At 42.0% G+C, this 16161-nt stretch overlaps 1 protein-coding gene across 1 annotated transcript in view; it reads right to left on the bottom strand.

Annotated features, from left to right (window-relative positions):
• hmga2 (high mobility group AT-hook 2) overlaps positions 1-16161 on the bottom strand; it is a 137554-nt gene that overhangs the window by 9566 nt on the left and 111827 nt on the right. The window lies entirely within an intron of this gene.

Raw genomic sequence — 16161 nt, forward strand, 5'->3', positions numbered from 1 at the left:
CTGGGATTCTGGATTAGTAAGCCAGTGACATTACAACAGCACCACCTCGATCTACGCACAGTGGCAGCAATACGGACCGTCTACAAGATGCGCTGCAGGAACTCACCAAGTTTTGTCTTACAGCTTCCAAACCTGTGACCATTACTGCCTGGAAGGACAAGGGCAACAGATACATGGGAACACCATCACCACATTCCTCTCCAAACTGCATACCATCCTGACTTAGAAATATATTGTTGTTCCTTCACTGCCTTTATGTCAAAATCCTGGAACTCTCAGCCTAACAGGATGGCGAAACTTGAATAAAGGGCTTCACCACCACCTTCTCAAGGGCAATAAAATTTGGCCTAATCAGCGATACCCAGATCTCATGAAAGAAAGATCCTCAGCCCAACTCCCCTCGCCAGGCCTGTCAGTTTGGCACTCCCCAGTAGCCACAAATAATGACCAAGAGATGACACAGCAGAGATTGCCTCTTTATGCCCCAAGTGTGGACAGTGTCCAATTTACTATTAGCCACCTGGCCGTTCAATGACTGTAAGGACTGTGCCTGGTCAGGTATCTTACACTGGCCCATTAGGTGGGGATCAGAAAACCTCAAAATTCTGAAAGAAGTAGAGGGACTGTGGTGAGGCTGAAGACTTTGAAAGGATGAGAGGGATGTCCATAATGCTGAAAGTATTCAGGCTGTCCCTAAATTCCAGAAGGATTTATAAAAGGCCTATAGCATCATGACGTTCTTTCTTACTTACTTTGTGAAGCGATTCATTTTGCAAGGTCGAATTTGAATGCAGAATTCAGGGTTAATAGCAGGATTCTTGGTAGTGTGGAGGAACAGAGGGATCTTGGGGTCCACGTCTATACATCCCTCAAAGTTGCTACCCAAGTTGATAAGGTTGTAAAGGCGGCGTCTGGTGTGTTGGCTTTCATTGGCAGGGGAATTGAGTTTAAGAGCCATGAAGTTATGCTGCAGCTCTATAAAACCCTGGTTAGACCACATTTCGAATATTGTGATCAGTTCTGGTCAACTCATTATAGGAAAGATGTGGAAGCTTTAGAGAGGGTGCAGAGGACTGCCTGGACTGGAGGGCAGGTCTTATGAGGAAAGGTTGAGGAAGCTAGGACTTTTTCATTGGAGTGAAGAAGGATGAGAGGTGACTTGATAAAGGTGTACAAGATGATGAGAGGCATAGATAGAGTGGATAGTTAGAGACTTTTTCCCAGGGCGGACATGACTATTACGAGGGGGCATAATTTTAAGGTAAGTGGATGAAGGTATAGGGGAGATGTCAGAGGTAGGTTCTTTACACAGAGAGTGGTGGGCGTGTGCAATGCGCTGCTGGCAGTGGTAGCGGAGTCAGATACTTTAGAGGCTTTTAAGCGACTCTTGGATAGGCACAGAGGACAGTAAAATGTAAGGTACGCAGGGCAGATTGATCTTCGTAGGATAATAGGTCAGCACAACATCGTGGGCCAAAGGGCCTGTACTGTGCTGTACTGTTCAATGTTCTACGTTCTTATGGAACAGTGGTTACCATAAGTTGAGGTAAATAAGGTTATTTTGTTAGGAATATTCGTAGCAAAGGCAGGATGCTGAAACAGGGTTAAAATAACAAGAGGCCTTAAATGTTTTTTTCTTGACAATGAGAACACCTTATGATTAGGTCACATAAATCTGCTGTGTAACTTCTTCACTGAAAACCAGTCTGAGGTTGTTTCTCAGTTGTAAAGTCATAGAGAGCGTGTTCTTTTTGCGACTTGGGCTAAATTTTAATCCAATTCATCATCATCAACAAGATGGGCAAGTTGTTAAAATGGCAGCTGGGGGTTTGGACAGAACATTACCAGCCAACTATCTCTATGATTGCAACTCACATTCAAAATAGGCGCGGGTAGACTACTCAGCCGGGGTAGAGAGTGAAACACTTTCCATCAGAGAGAGCCCAAAGCCTGAACAAAACTAAAAACTCATCAGCCAAGAGGGCAGAAATGGTCTAATGAAGCCATGCAAAGTATTTTCCTTTCTGGACCAGATATAACAGAAATACATCTGAGCCTACAGGAGTTACAGCCTCTATCCTCTTCCTCCCATCCATGCCATCTTAGTTCTTCCATCAGTCTTTAAGTTTCAGTCTCAGACCCCCTCCCCCCCACCACCTTTGCTTGGGCCATAGGATCATGGGATCCCTACAGTGTGGAAACAGGCCCTTCGGCCCAACAAGCCCACACCGCTCTCATCAGATTTTCCCCTCCTCCTTACCAACCCCAGCATAGCCCAGGCTTCAACAGTTAACTCTCAGACTGTCCTCCTCTTGCCCAAAATGTACTGAATACCAAACCTATCACTTGTTAAAGGAGATAAATCCAGCAGAGGACCATCTGAATATCTGGATTTCCAAAGCACTGCTTTGGAAGACAGGTTCAAAAAAATATCAAAGCAACTTCACCATGAATGTAGCAACATTTTTCACAAATGGGTTTCTTTAAATTTATATAGTCTACAGGGGTATATAAATATGTCCAATGAAACACTTGACATTGACCTTTTTTAATGCTGTTGCAGATGTATACTACATTTACTGTCTTTCAGATTGAGTGTCATTCTTCCCATATCTATAAGCCTCTGGGGATTTTCCAACTGAACTTGTATAATCCAATTGGAATTGTGCGTGTCCACACAGTTGGAGAAATGAGCTGCATGTCCAATAGTTCAGCCTGTTTAACAGGGGAGTAGATGACACAAACAGATCTTGAATGTCCTGTTTGATGTCCAGTCTACCCCAAACAATTGCATTCCTCTCTGCGACTTTGGCTCAATCTGGCCTTAAACCCTGTTCACTAAGACTGGAACGGCAGTGTTGGGTTGGCGGGAAGAAGCCAAAGGATTCTGCTTCAGTTTGTTATTTCTCAATTGCAGCAACAAGTGTCCGAACGGATGTTGTGTATGTATATTGTTCTCAGCTGTTGAGCTCCCCAGAGTCAAAGAGACTGCTAAAAATCCACTGTCAAGGTTCACACTTTATAATGGCTGGTTGGTTAAACTTTCAGACAGGAGTCAGTGCCCATTAGGAATATAACCTGGGGAAGGGATGAAAGTTGCAGAGAGAAGCTCACTGCATTAGGAAATCTGCTATTTCAGAATCGGTTTGCAAGAGATGCTTATAATGTTTATTTCATGCTGGATAATATTATCTGCAGATCCTTGATCAATGTGTTGTTCAAACCAAGAGGCTCAGCATTTCTCTAGGCTGACGAAGCGAATTCAGAACAGAGATAGTACTTATTTCAATCCTTGGACAAGCTCTCAAAACTAGGATCCAAAGTGTAAAATAAATGTCAAAAATCTTCTATTTGAAGAATATAAATGAACAGATGCCCAAGCGCAACAGTCTTCCCAAAACCAACAATATCATGAAGCAAACTGACAGTTTATTTATTTCACTGTCCGTTTTAAGGAATTGCAGTTCATTCAATGGCTACGTGTTTGCCTGTATAACAACTGTGTGCTGAACCTTACAGACTTGGAATGCTTTGGGCAGTCCAGACTTTCTTCAGGTCCTGATCCTGTTCACAACAGCAGCAGCAGAACACCTCCCGAGTAATATTACAACACTTAAGAGGTGACTTGCAGGACCACTGTCAAGTGAGAGGCAGCAGGCCAGGTGCAGAGGTGAGAGGGCAAGACTGCATGCAAGACCAAGCCACCTTCATGGGCTGTGCAGTGAGACTGCTGTGCGTTAGAATGAGATATGAGGGGGAATGTACAAAACAAAGGAGTGAATCAGATGGTGATTATATCCAACACATCGAGGAGTTTGGGAGAAAATGCCAAGTCCCTGACTGCAAAGCAGTTGAAGGCTTACCAATGTGATTCTTAAAGCAGGTGTAGATTTAATTTATTTCTCAAAGTGTGTGACCTCCAGCCCTGCACCTGCCTCCTGACCAGCTGCAGCCACGGCAGGGGTCCGCTGGCTGGCCAGTAAAGTGTCAACTGTGCTAAAAAATGGCTGCCAATTGGTTGCCAATGAGCCTAAATTGGCTTCCTGCCATGGGTGATGGATTGTTGTCACTAAAACATATTCCATGAAAAGGAGCAGGAGGCGGGAACATATTGGTGAACTGGCACAACTGTTTTTCTGTAGATTTTTGTGGGTATCCTCACTTCCAAATCCATGAACTCTCCCCACCCCGTAACTGAAATTAGAAAGGAAAAAACAGTCATTATATTTGGATGCTCATAGAAATCCAGTCAAGCGCTATATAAATGCAAATTCTCTCAGATCAAAAATATGTTAGAAATACTTTTCATACCTTACTGCACTCATGTGTTTTGTGGGAAGTGGGCATAAAGAACTGGAAACATATATATATCTTATACGTATGACTGTGAATGATTTCTGAGGCAATTAAAGAAAAAAGATTTGCAATTAAATGACGTCTACATCTATCATAACCTCAAAGTGCTTTCCAACTAATGAAGTATCTTGGAAGTGTAGTTACTTCTCTAATGTGTGAAATTCAATGCCCATTTTTTGTGCACAGCAAGCTCCCACAGACAGCAACAATTATCACCAAATTGTAATGTTTATTAAGGACAAAATTGGCATTAATATCAGAAAAAACTCCACCAGAACTTGTAACAATGCCTTGAGAACTTTTAAAATCAACCTGGGGGGTGGTGGTGGTGGTGGTGGTGTGAAGGCAGGGTCTGACACCATTCCCTGGCTCCTACACCAAAGCATTAGTCTGGATTATGTGCTCAAGTCCCTGGAATGGAGGTACTGGTTGAATGAAAGACTGCTGAGTTTACCACCAGCCCTTTAAGCAGCCTCTGCATGTATATACATGCCAACCTAATGCACACTAAAGCAGCTTCTACTTTACGGTGATGTCACCGTTGGGATTGCACTCAATCACATCTGCACTCAGCCTTCCCGATTCCCTAGAAACTCAAAAGTAATAAGCCTGAATCCCAAACTGCAGATCTTGCGCAACATAGAGCAAAGCACCTCAAGCAGCTGGAGTTACAAACTAACACTGCTTTCCTTGCAAAGCCTGGAACATCATGATGTTATGATATCATTTTGATTGAGCTTTGCGATAAGTGACTGAAAGTAGACTCCGAGAAGCCTGTTTAGATTAGCCCTCATTACCTGCTGCAGGAGTGAAGGGTGATTTGATAGCAGGTTGTTGTGTGCAACATAGATGCAGTCATTAACCAGCTGATCACCTGATGAAACATGAGCCAGAGAAAACTCATTCCCTATATTAGGGCCTCTTGTGTCACAATGGTACTGTCCCTACCTCTGAGCTACTGCATATTCCAACTATTTCCAATGTAACAAGTTATCTGGGTCCTAGAGTTGCCACGCTTGTAGTGAAATGGGCTTACAAATTGAAACAGGCAAGTCATTCAGGAGCATCCCACTCAGACCCATTCCCCTCCCCCTGCATTTCCCATGTCTAACCCAGCTAACCTAAACATCCCTGGGCACAATGGGCAATTTTAGCATGGCCAATCCATCTAGCCTGCACATCTTTGGACTGTGGGAGGAAACCGGAGCACCCGGAGGAAACTCACATGGACACGGGGAGAATGTGCAAACTCCACACAGTCGCCTGAGGGTGGAATCGAACCCAGGTCCCTGGCACTGTGAGGCATCAGTGCTAACCACTGAACCACTGTGCCACCCTTAAGTTTAACACCTGGAAAAAATCCCTTTTTCATACCAGTTCAACATATTGGTGTTGTTGATAATTCCAGTTCTTCTTAACAAGTTGATTCTTGACAGCTCGATCTGTCACTGGCAGGTATTGGAAGCCTCAGCTTGAATTAAAATAATTGAATCCCATTAACCAAAATGTCTATTCTATGAAGCAAACTGGAACAATTCTTCATAAAAATAGAACAGAATACCAAATAATTAATGAATCTGAACATAATGTCTGAATGGTGAAGAGGACTCGATGGGCCAAATGGCCTATTTCTGGTCCTATGTCTTCTTCTCTTAGGATCAGTTACATAGCCCTCACAGTTGGCCACAAACATTTGTTCAACATTGGCTATTTTTAGACTTTCAATAGAGGAGTAATTGATTAGTTTCTGTCAGAACGAATTTGGACATATATTAGTATCACATAAATTATTCAAATACTCTCTGCGTGCTGCCACAATGTCATTTCCCTCAAGAACAACTTTGAATTGAATTGCTGCTGGACTTGGGAGTAGTATATGCTGATGTAGGAAACTTGATCGCCAGACTGAGCTCTGTGGCCCTACAGGAAATGTAGGAGGGGGAGCAGGAGGCTGCAAATGTTGAACAGCCCCAATTATTTACCTACCAGAAAGCCCCCGGATCATTGGGAATGTGATTTTCACTCCAGCATCTTGACAGGCAGCTTAAGCTGCCTGGCCAAGGTCAGTGGGCCCTTCCATTGATTATGCAGATCAGGACTCGACAATGACACTGCGCTCCGACTGTGATTTTAACTCAGTCAGGCCTGAGCGGGAAAGTTGCTGCAACATCCCCAGCAACTAAAGTCAGGACTAGGACCTGCCAGAAGATGACAGGCGCATTTGTTTTAAACTTTCCTTGCAAGGGCCTGGTGACTTCCCTCCCTCTCCTCTCTTTGCTGGAGTATAGCTCCAAGGGCACCAAAACTCATCTTGTATTTTGCCGAAGGAAAGTCGCGGACATCCCTCTGCTAGTCATCAAGCCCACCTCAACAGGGAGAAACAGACTCTTAGAACATCTCTCCCCACTTTGTCCTTCTGGCAGGCAGCGAGAGGACAATCACCCGATTTTCCTAAGACTGGCAGGAAGCACCATGACAACGTACTAATGCAAGATGTCAATGTTTTTTCTCTCCCCCAACAGTCCAATTTACACTCATGATATCAATCACCCCCTGCATTGTCACCCCCTCCCTCATTCCCACCCAGCCATGACTGAAACTCGCCCAGAGAGAGAAAAATAGTGATGGGGGTTTTAGCAAATTCCCAACAAGGTATTTACTTGAGAGAGTGAGGGGGTGTGGCAGGTGATTCAAGCATCAGCCGTGATGCCTCTACCCTGTAATAGCCTGCATTTCAAACAATATCTCTGCCAGGATTCTTTAGATACAAGTCATGGAGCATTTCAAAGAATTATGATTCATTTCCTTCCCTGCCTTTCTGGTTGTGTTTTGACAGGGAGCATTAATGACATAATTGAGGGAAACTGGTTGGGAGCAGTTACTAAAGCAGGCAGTGAGAGGGAGCCAGATCAACCCATACAATTGGAACGGCACATGTACGGAAATGCCAGGGTTATCTCACTGGATCTCCAGATGTCAAGCAGTGAGAGAGCTCCATTAACTCAGTGACATCCCTCTCTCTGAATGATGGTGGTAGCAGCCACAGGGGAAACAAAAACACAACATAAAAGGGGACAGGTAAACGAAAACAAAATGCTATTCAAAAATTTTGTACTTACCCTCCCCTGTGCCTATCCCTGAAAAATAATGGTCGCTTTTTCAATCACATGCCCATGACTTTTCTTAAAAATAAGAATTTCTTCACCCAGAGAAAGGTAGGCCAGTGGATTTTTCTGCCACAGAAAGCAGTTGAAGCCAAAGTATTGAAGTTTTCAAGGAGTTAGATATAGTTCATAGGGCTAAAAGGGATGAAAGGGTATGGGGAGAAAGTAGTACAGGATGCTGATTTGGATGATAAGCCATAAATTATATTGAACGGCAGTGCAAGCTTGAAGGGTCAAATGGCCTGCACCTGTTACTATTTTCTATGTTTCCACATAAACCTTGTCTAATCTTTTGCTTTGTAGTATTGGCAATCATACCCAAACAATTAGGGCAGAATTTTGCCATTTCTTTGTTTAGACGCGAGGGAACGTGCGCGCTAGGTGACAACCAACTTTCCAACCCACCCAGCTCTGAGAAAACTCATCCAATCACACACCAATCAGGCTAATTCCAGCTGACAGTCAGGGCATGGTTCTCAACCATCTCAAGTTTTGACACTGGCAACTCTGACTGGCAGAAACTGGGTCTGAAAGTCCACCAACCCAGGGCTGCTCCTTGGGGGAATCCAACAGCGATAAGGTCTGTACTTTCTAGAATCATCTCGGGCAGTGGGACTGTAGTGGGAGGAGGGTCAGGGGACTTGGGAGTAAGGGCAGGGGCAGTGGTTTTCAGAGGCCATCCCCATGCCCCGCATCTGCGATACCTCAAGATGCCCCAAATTGGGGAAATTGGTGCACCCCCAGCTAACCCCGAAATCAGGTTGCCATGATTTCCCAAAGGGAAACTAGGATCCTTTCTTGGCCCTATGGAGGTGGCAAATTGAGGCCCTCAAGTAACCATTAACTGATCACTTAAAGGCCTTAAATGAGTGTCAGGCTGAGAAGATCAGATTCGCAGAATTGTTCTGGTGCAGAAGGAAGCTAGTTGGCCAATGTTGTCTGCAGCAGCTCTCCGAGCATTTTAGCCATTCTATAACACTGCACATTGTTTCTTCTGAAATAATTATCCAATGCTGTCTTGAATATCTCAATTAAAATGGGTCCCTCTTCCAGGCAGTGCATTCCAAACTGGACCACACACTATATGAAAAAGTTTTCTCACCTTGCATTTGCTTCTTCTGCAAATGACTTTAAAATTGTGCCCTTTGGATCTTGATCCTTTTAAGTGTGAGAACAATTTCTCCCCATCTACTGTATTTAGGCCCTTAAAGATTTTGAAAATCTTTTTAAAATCTCCTCAGCCTTCTCCTTTCCAAGGAAAACAGTCAACTTCTCCAAATTATTCTCGCAACTGAGGTTTCTTGTCTCTGGAACCATTCGCACAAACCTCTTCTTGCACCTTCTCCAATGCATTCACGTCCTTCCTGTAGTGTGGCACCAAAAACAGTGTCCAAAACTTCAGTGGAGGTTTCACCAGTATCCAATACAAGTTCAGCATTACTTGTCATGTACTCTAAAGAATCTACTCTAAAGCCCCTTTAAAGAATCCTAGAATACTGTATGCTTTATTAACGGTCCTCCCTACCTGTGCTGCCATGTTAAATAACTTATGTACACATATACCTAGGCTTCTTGGCTCCTGCACATTCTTTACAATTTCATTATTTCACACTTTCCCTTTGCGTTCCTTGGTACAAACTGCATCATCTACACACTTCTCTGTATTGAACATCATCTGCCACATATCTGTCTACCCCACTGACGTGTTGATGTCGTTATTGAAGCTCTGCTGTGACAAGGGAGTCAGTTTCTCTCCAGGGCAAACTCAGCCAATTACCCTTCCTTCTCACTACATCCAGGGAGAGGAAAATTGCGTATATACACCCAACTGATGCATGAAAACCCTCAACAAATCAATGACCTTAGCCAATAGCCTGCAGCTCCAGCTGTCCTCATGAGTGGGAGACTAATAGTCTATTTTTCTGTCTGATCAGCTTCTAAAACTTCAAGCACAAACCATAGTAAAGGATTCAAGAAAAAATTCTGCATTGTCAAATTAAAGAAAAATTAATGATGACAGCCAATGCACAATTGATCAGGTATAGCTGAATGGTATCCTTCTCTGCCGTACGTATTCTGTGAAAGTGAGACTAAAAGAATCAGTCATAACCATTAAAAACATCTTCAATTATAAAGAAATTTCCATCCACCTACAATTATGGGAACAGTTCATTTGTTCCGATATCAGTTTCCAGTTCCTTTGTGCACATAATGACAAGAACAAAACAACAGGAAATCTGAAATGCCATCCAAATGTAAGCATGCTGGTGATTTAAGGCCATGAAGAATCTATGTAATCTCCTGGAATCTAATAAATGTGCATCAAAGTCTGGGCAAATCCTTGCACAAACCTAGACCTGTTGGTGATGTTGAAAATACAAAGAACAATGAAGTTTTCTTTCGAATGTAATTCCAGTAAACATATTAGTGAATTTGCACATAAATTTGAAAGGAATGATAGAAGTAACATGGTTAGTTCCTCACATGACCTGAGGACAGACGTGCTATCGCTATTAAGGACAAGAGATTGGGAACAACGGTTTTTGGAAGGGGTTACCTTGAGGCTAGACAGAAGAACAAAATCTCAATATTTCCACTTCTCAAAGTTTACCAGGATTAAGTTTCAACAAAAAAAAAGGCGAGTCACTGTTGCTGCAACTCTGCAGTTCCAATTGTTGGAAACACTATTACACTGCATTGAATAGTATGTTCATAGAATTCTATTACAAGATGTGCTCCTCTTTGGGCCTCTCATGAGGAGCTCCTGGTACCAGGAGCCAAGGGTCAAACCTGAAGCTGTCAGCGGTGTAACGATCAACAAGTCATTATCTTCCTTGGGAGAATAAGAGGAGGTAAAATAGATTAACTTTGGGGTTAAGATGACACCAAGATGATGGCTACCTGTGAACATTTGGAATCATGCCAAAGCCCCGAGGCTGACCTAATAATTGAATAACTGTTTCTGGGAACAGAAACAAAGATGTATTCAGATGGTGCCGTTTTAGAAGATGGGTGGGAGGAGAGAGTGCGTTTCAAACAATAGCAGACAGCAGTATAGAAAGGATGTATTTTGAATTTTAGAACATTGAGTAGCACATTACATTTAATACAATCAAACTGGATTAGGGAAGGGCAATGAACTGTGCAAACATTACAGTATTATGGACCAGACCAAATCCCCTCAGATATATTAAGAAGACAGTCTAGACCCTAGCTTTTTCTTATTTTAAAGGTAAGTGCAAGGCATTGTATTCCTGTTACAATTCTATTGGTCAAGCTACCAGTCTTGAAACAAAACACACTATTAATATATTATAGTTAAAATACAAACAAAAGAAAAAACTAACTCCATCAAAATACTTAACAAAATACTAATTAATTGTTCCAATTTAGTAATATCCCATAAACACACCCTTGGCAAAGGCAAACTCAATAAAATAGATTGTCTCACATGCAATTCTAGCAGCAGGAAGCGAATCCCAGCTTTTTAGCTATAACGAAGAAAGGAATAAGAGCTTCCACATCCAGTTTCAAGACCCCAGCAACTGCTACTAAAGGCTAAAACTAAAAACAACCCTGGTTCTGTGGGAGTTGGACCTCACCCATTCAGGCTACTTCTATTGTTCCAACTTAAAAAAACCAAGCTTCACAAGCTGTTTACTTTCTTGGCTTTTAAGCAGACTGTTCTAATACCTCTGTCTCAACCTTTCCTCATTAAAAAAACGCCAGGACAAAATACACCTCTTAAAGCCATGGTATCATCATACCAACCCCCTTAAAAAAACCCAATATACAAAGATGGCTTCATTTTTAAAAATGAAGTCTTTCTTTATTTGTACACTGCAATACACATGCATTACATTGACCCTAAGCATGCAGACATTCAATATTACAGTCCATTTCAATCTGCTGTATCCTGCCACTGAATGCCTCTGTCTTCTTTCAAAGTCACAAAAATGCGCTAGCAATTATGTTTTCTCGTCTTGTCACATATACAATTTTTGAATTGAATGGCTGCAATTAGAGCTCCATCTAAGCAATCTGGTATTTTGATCCTTAAATATTTCCAAAATCTTTAAGGGGTTACGATCAGAATATACAATCGTATCAGACACATTACTGGCAAAATAAATGTTGAAATATTGCATCGCCAAAACCAATCTCAAGGCCTCCTTCTGAATCGTGGAATATTTCTGACGATTATTCAATTTTCTAGAAAAATACCCTATAGGTCTTTATATATTCTCATTGTCTTCTTGCAACAGTACACCCACAATAGTCATCAATAGTCACTTTGAATGGCTTTGTGTAATTGGGTGTAGCTAACACTGGAACCGTGGTTAACACAGCGTTCAGACCGCTAAATGCCTTCTGATATTCGCCCGTCCACTGAAATTTTCTGCACTTCTTCAGTAAGTCCATCAATCAGTGGAGCAACCAGGCTGCTAAAATTTGGTACGAACTTCTGATAAAAACCACCCAATTCCTGGAATTGTAGTATTGTCCTCCTCGTCAATGGTATAGGGAACTCCCCAATAACCTCTGTTTTCACATTTTGTGGAGCCACCTGTCCATGTCCAATGAAATGGCCAGGAATATGACTTCGGCTTTTGCAAACTCACTCTTAGCCAGGTTTATCACCAAGCCTGCCTCCTCAAATCGAACCATTCTGACAGATGCTCCAAATGTTCCTTCCATGAGTGACTAAAAATTACCAGATCATCGATATACACCATACAATTGGGTAATCCCGAAAAGACTTTTATTGGTTAGTCTTTGAAACGTAGCGGGCACATTTTTCATACCAAGAATTTCTCTATTACTCCTATCACCACTTACAACTTTTCACTGGAGTCTCCAACTTCACATTATACAATGAAATACCACTCTTCTCACCGTGAATTCCACATATTACCATGTTTTCTGACAATACTCCTTCTAAATTACATATCTCCCCATCTCTCACCAAAGATTGACTTGTTCCCCTATCTCTTAAAATCTAATTTCTTTACCAGCTCTTCCTGGCAAACATGAGTAAACTTTACCCACACAAGTAAATTCTTTAAAGACATCTGGCACTTTCTTCTCAACCAAGCCCTGATTGGGCTGTACATTTCTTTTGCAGCTTTTTAGCTTCCACTGAGCTTTCCTTTACTAATTCAACAAAACTCACTGGCTTATCCTGTTTTCCCACATCTGTCTTCTCAGTGCTTTTTCTAAACCACCAACACTGCAACTTCATGTGGCCCTCTTTATTATTGAAAACACCTGAGCTTTTTGACTTCTCTTTCCTTTTTACCTGGTGGTAAACTCTCTTTATCTTCAATGATATTTCCTTTTCCCTTACTGCCTGAGGATTTATTTTTCTCCTCCCCCAATTCCCACCCCTCACAGATTGAAACTGATGCCAGAAGCCTAACTTTGATTTATGAACCAACTCAATCATCTCCAATTTCTACTGCTAATTTTGCATTCTTAACTCTCTGCTCTTCCACAAGTTCTCACTACTTCACGAAGTGAATTTTTGAACTCCTCCGAAATAATTGTCTCCCTAAGAGCATCATACTGTATGTTTGATCTATTTTCAGCACCTTTATCCACTTATCAAAATTACTTTGTTTGATCCTTTCAAACTCAGTGTACACTTGATCAGGTTCCCTCTTTAGATTCCTGAAACGTTGTTTGTAGGCTTTTGGTACTAGCTCATAAGCACTTAAGATGGCATCCATAGAATCCGTACAATGTTGGAACAGGCCACTTGGCCCAACAGGTCCACACCGACTCTCCGAACAGCAGTCTCAACCACTGCCCCCCACTACCCTATTCCTGTAACCCTGCATTTCTCATGGCTAATCTACCTAACCTACACATCCTGGACACAATGGGAAAATTAACATGACTAATCCACCTAACCTGCACATTTTTGGACTGTAGGAGGAAAGCAGAGCACCTGGAGGAAACCACGGGGAGAACGTGCAAATTCCACACAGACAGTTGCCTGTGGGTGGAACTGAACTTGGGTCCCTGGTGCTGTTAGCAGTGCTAACCACTGAGCCACTATGCCCCCCTGGCTTTTCTCAACTCAGTATACTTCACAGATACTTCCTCTGATAGTGATGCAAATACCTCACTAGCTCTACCTACCAACATTGTTGTGATCAACATTACCGACACGGTCACCAGCCATTTCATTTGTCTAGCCACTTTTTCAAATGAAACGAAAAAGGCTTCTACATGCTTCTTGTTGAACTTCAGCAATGTTTGCACATATTTAAACAGATCCCCACCAGGTCTTTGGCTATGATGGGATTGCTTTCCATTAATGTCCTCATCACTACTCCAACCTTTCACCTCTGCCTCCACCATTTTAAGTTGACTTTGAGTTTTTCAGCTCCAACCTCAAGTACAAAAACGCCCTCTTTCTACTGCTAGAGCCTTCCTTTCCTTTTCTTTTTTCTCTACTTTCAATCATAATTCAAACTGTTTCATTTCCTTTTCATGCTCATGCTGCTTCATTTGCAATTGAATTTTAGCCATTTCCAAAGATTCCGATGGCATTTCTAGCAGTCATAAGTGTCGAGCTATTGCTGCAATGACCTCTTTTCACATGGATAAAAGCAATCCCAACTCCAGCTTGTCTGCCAATTTCAAAAGTTTTGCTGGCTCACTTTCTGCAGAACTCCCAAAGTGACTTCTTACCCCAAGAAAACTCTTAGTGACTGAAAACGCCACTACTACACAGGACACAACATTTAAACCAACCAAATTCTACACCCCAGAAGTGAATACCCACATTCAACACTCACTGCCTTAGAGTCCAATAGTCCTAAGCCCAACCTGGATTGTGAGATTTTGATCCCTGCAAAAGCCCTAATTTGTTATGGATCAGACCAAACTCCCTCTAAATATATTAAGAAGATAGTCTAGACCCTAACTTTTTCTTATTTTAAAGGTAAACATAAGGCGCTGCATTCCAGATGCAATTCGATTGGTCAAACAACCAGTCTTGAAACAAAACAATACAGAACAAAATAAAAAAAAATTGGCTTAACTGTAATTCTATTCTATCCAAATGCTTAACAAAATATATACAAACCACTACTAATTAACTGTTCCAATATAGTAACATCCCATAAACACACTCTTGGCAAAGACAAATTCAGTATTTCACTGAAATTAATAATTTCAGTATTATCTCATGTGTAATTCTAGCAACAAGAAGAGAATCCCAGGTTTTAGCTGTAACAGAGAGGAATAAAAGCTTCCACATCCAACTTTTAGATGGTAGCAGTCGTGGGTTTGGAAGGAGCTGTCTAAGGAGCATTTATAAATTTCTGCAGTGCATCTTGTAGATGGGATACTGCTGCTATTGAGTGATAGTGGTAGAGAGAGTAAGGTTTGTGGAGCAGTTCAAATATATATCCAAGCGTTTTGTTTTATATGCAATGGAGATTTTCTGCCTTTATTTACCTTTCAGGCAGTGGCACGCCCACCTTCTTTGTGACCATGTTGCTCCTCAGCTCCACTCTAATCGTGCTACCAATTACTTCAAATCTATGTCCCTTGCTTGCTGACCTTCCTGCTATGGGAAATAGGTCTTTCCCATGCACTCTATCCAGGCCCCATGCTTAGGAGGAAGACACTTCCAACAGGTTATATTTAAAGGATGGTGAACATGTGGAATGGAGTGCCTAGGGAGACCTATAATGTGGGAAAATTGAATACATATTTGAGGGGATTGAGAAACATTAGTACGAGGGACTTGCCAGATGGAGTACAATTCTTTTGTTGACCCTGTAAATAGGTAAATAAGATTTGAGGGCACTTTTGATATTTGACCAGCCACTCTGGCTCACTAATGGAGCCTTGAGAGAGGCAGGTCTGTCACAGGGGACTTGCTCAAATGACTAGAATAATCTCTGCTTGTCAAGCAGAGGAAAGATCAATAGTGCACTGGCAAATTGTGTTCCTACAGGGAGTGCATATGCACTTTGTGCTATACAAACAGAAAATCTAATCTGTGGAGACTAGGTTTGGAGACTCTAGGATGAAGTGATGGTATTTCCATGTGTCACTTTGGCTAAACAAAATTGAAAAAAGCAGCAAATCAATTTTAAACATGCTAAAGTTAAGCACCCCTAATTGCTTAGTTGCCATAAACAGATACTTGCTTCAATATGATACATCTTGGTGGGAGGGAAGGGCCAGGGTCTCTGCTGCTCAATATCATCAAGCAATGCTTGCTCGAAAGTGCATTTGTGGCTCCTGGATAAGAACAAGGTCAGGATTGACTGTAAGGGACGACATAATTAAACAGTTTGCCAGTTCACCAAGTGCATTAAATAACGCCTATAAAACATCAGCTGTATACTTGTTTGCAGAAATTAGTGACCACTAATGCCAGCAGAAAATGTTCCATTAAAAGAGACAAGTGAAATTCTCAATATGGCAGACAAATGTTCAGTCTATAGAGGCTTTACCGGAATTGCTGGTGCTGTAATATGGCTTATGGCTTACGGCCAAGAAATTGTAGTAATGCTGATGCTTTGAAATTAATGCAGACATTATGTTGCTCCGGTCCTGTGCGCGCTTTGGACAGATTCTTAACTGAACATTATGTTCCTTTAGAAGCTGGATATGT

Source organism: Rhincodon typus, chromosome 18 (genome assembly GCF_021869965.1).
Source record: "Rhincodon typus isolate 14 chromosome 18, sRhiTyp1.1, whole genome shotgun sequence".
NCBI lineage: Eukaryota > Metazoa > Chordata > Chondrichthyes > Orectolobiformes > Rhincodontidae > Rhincodon > Rhincodon typus.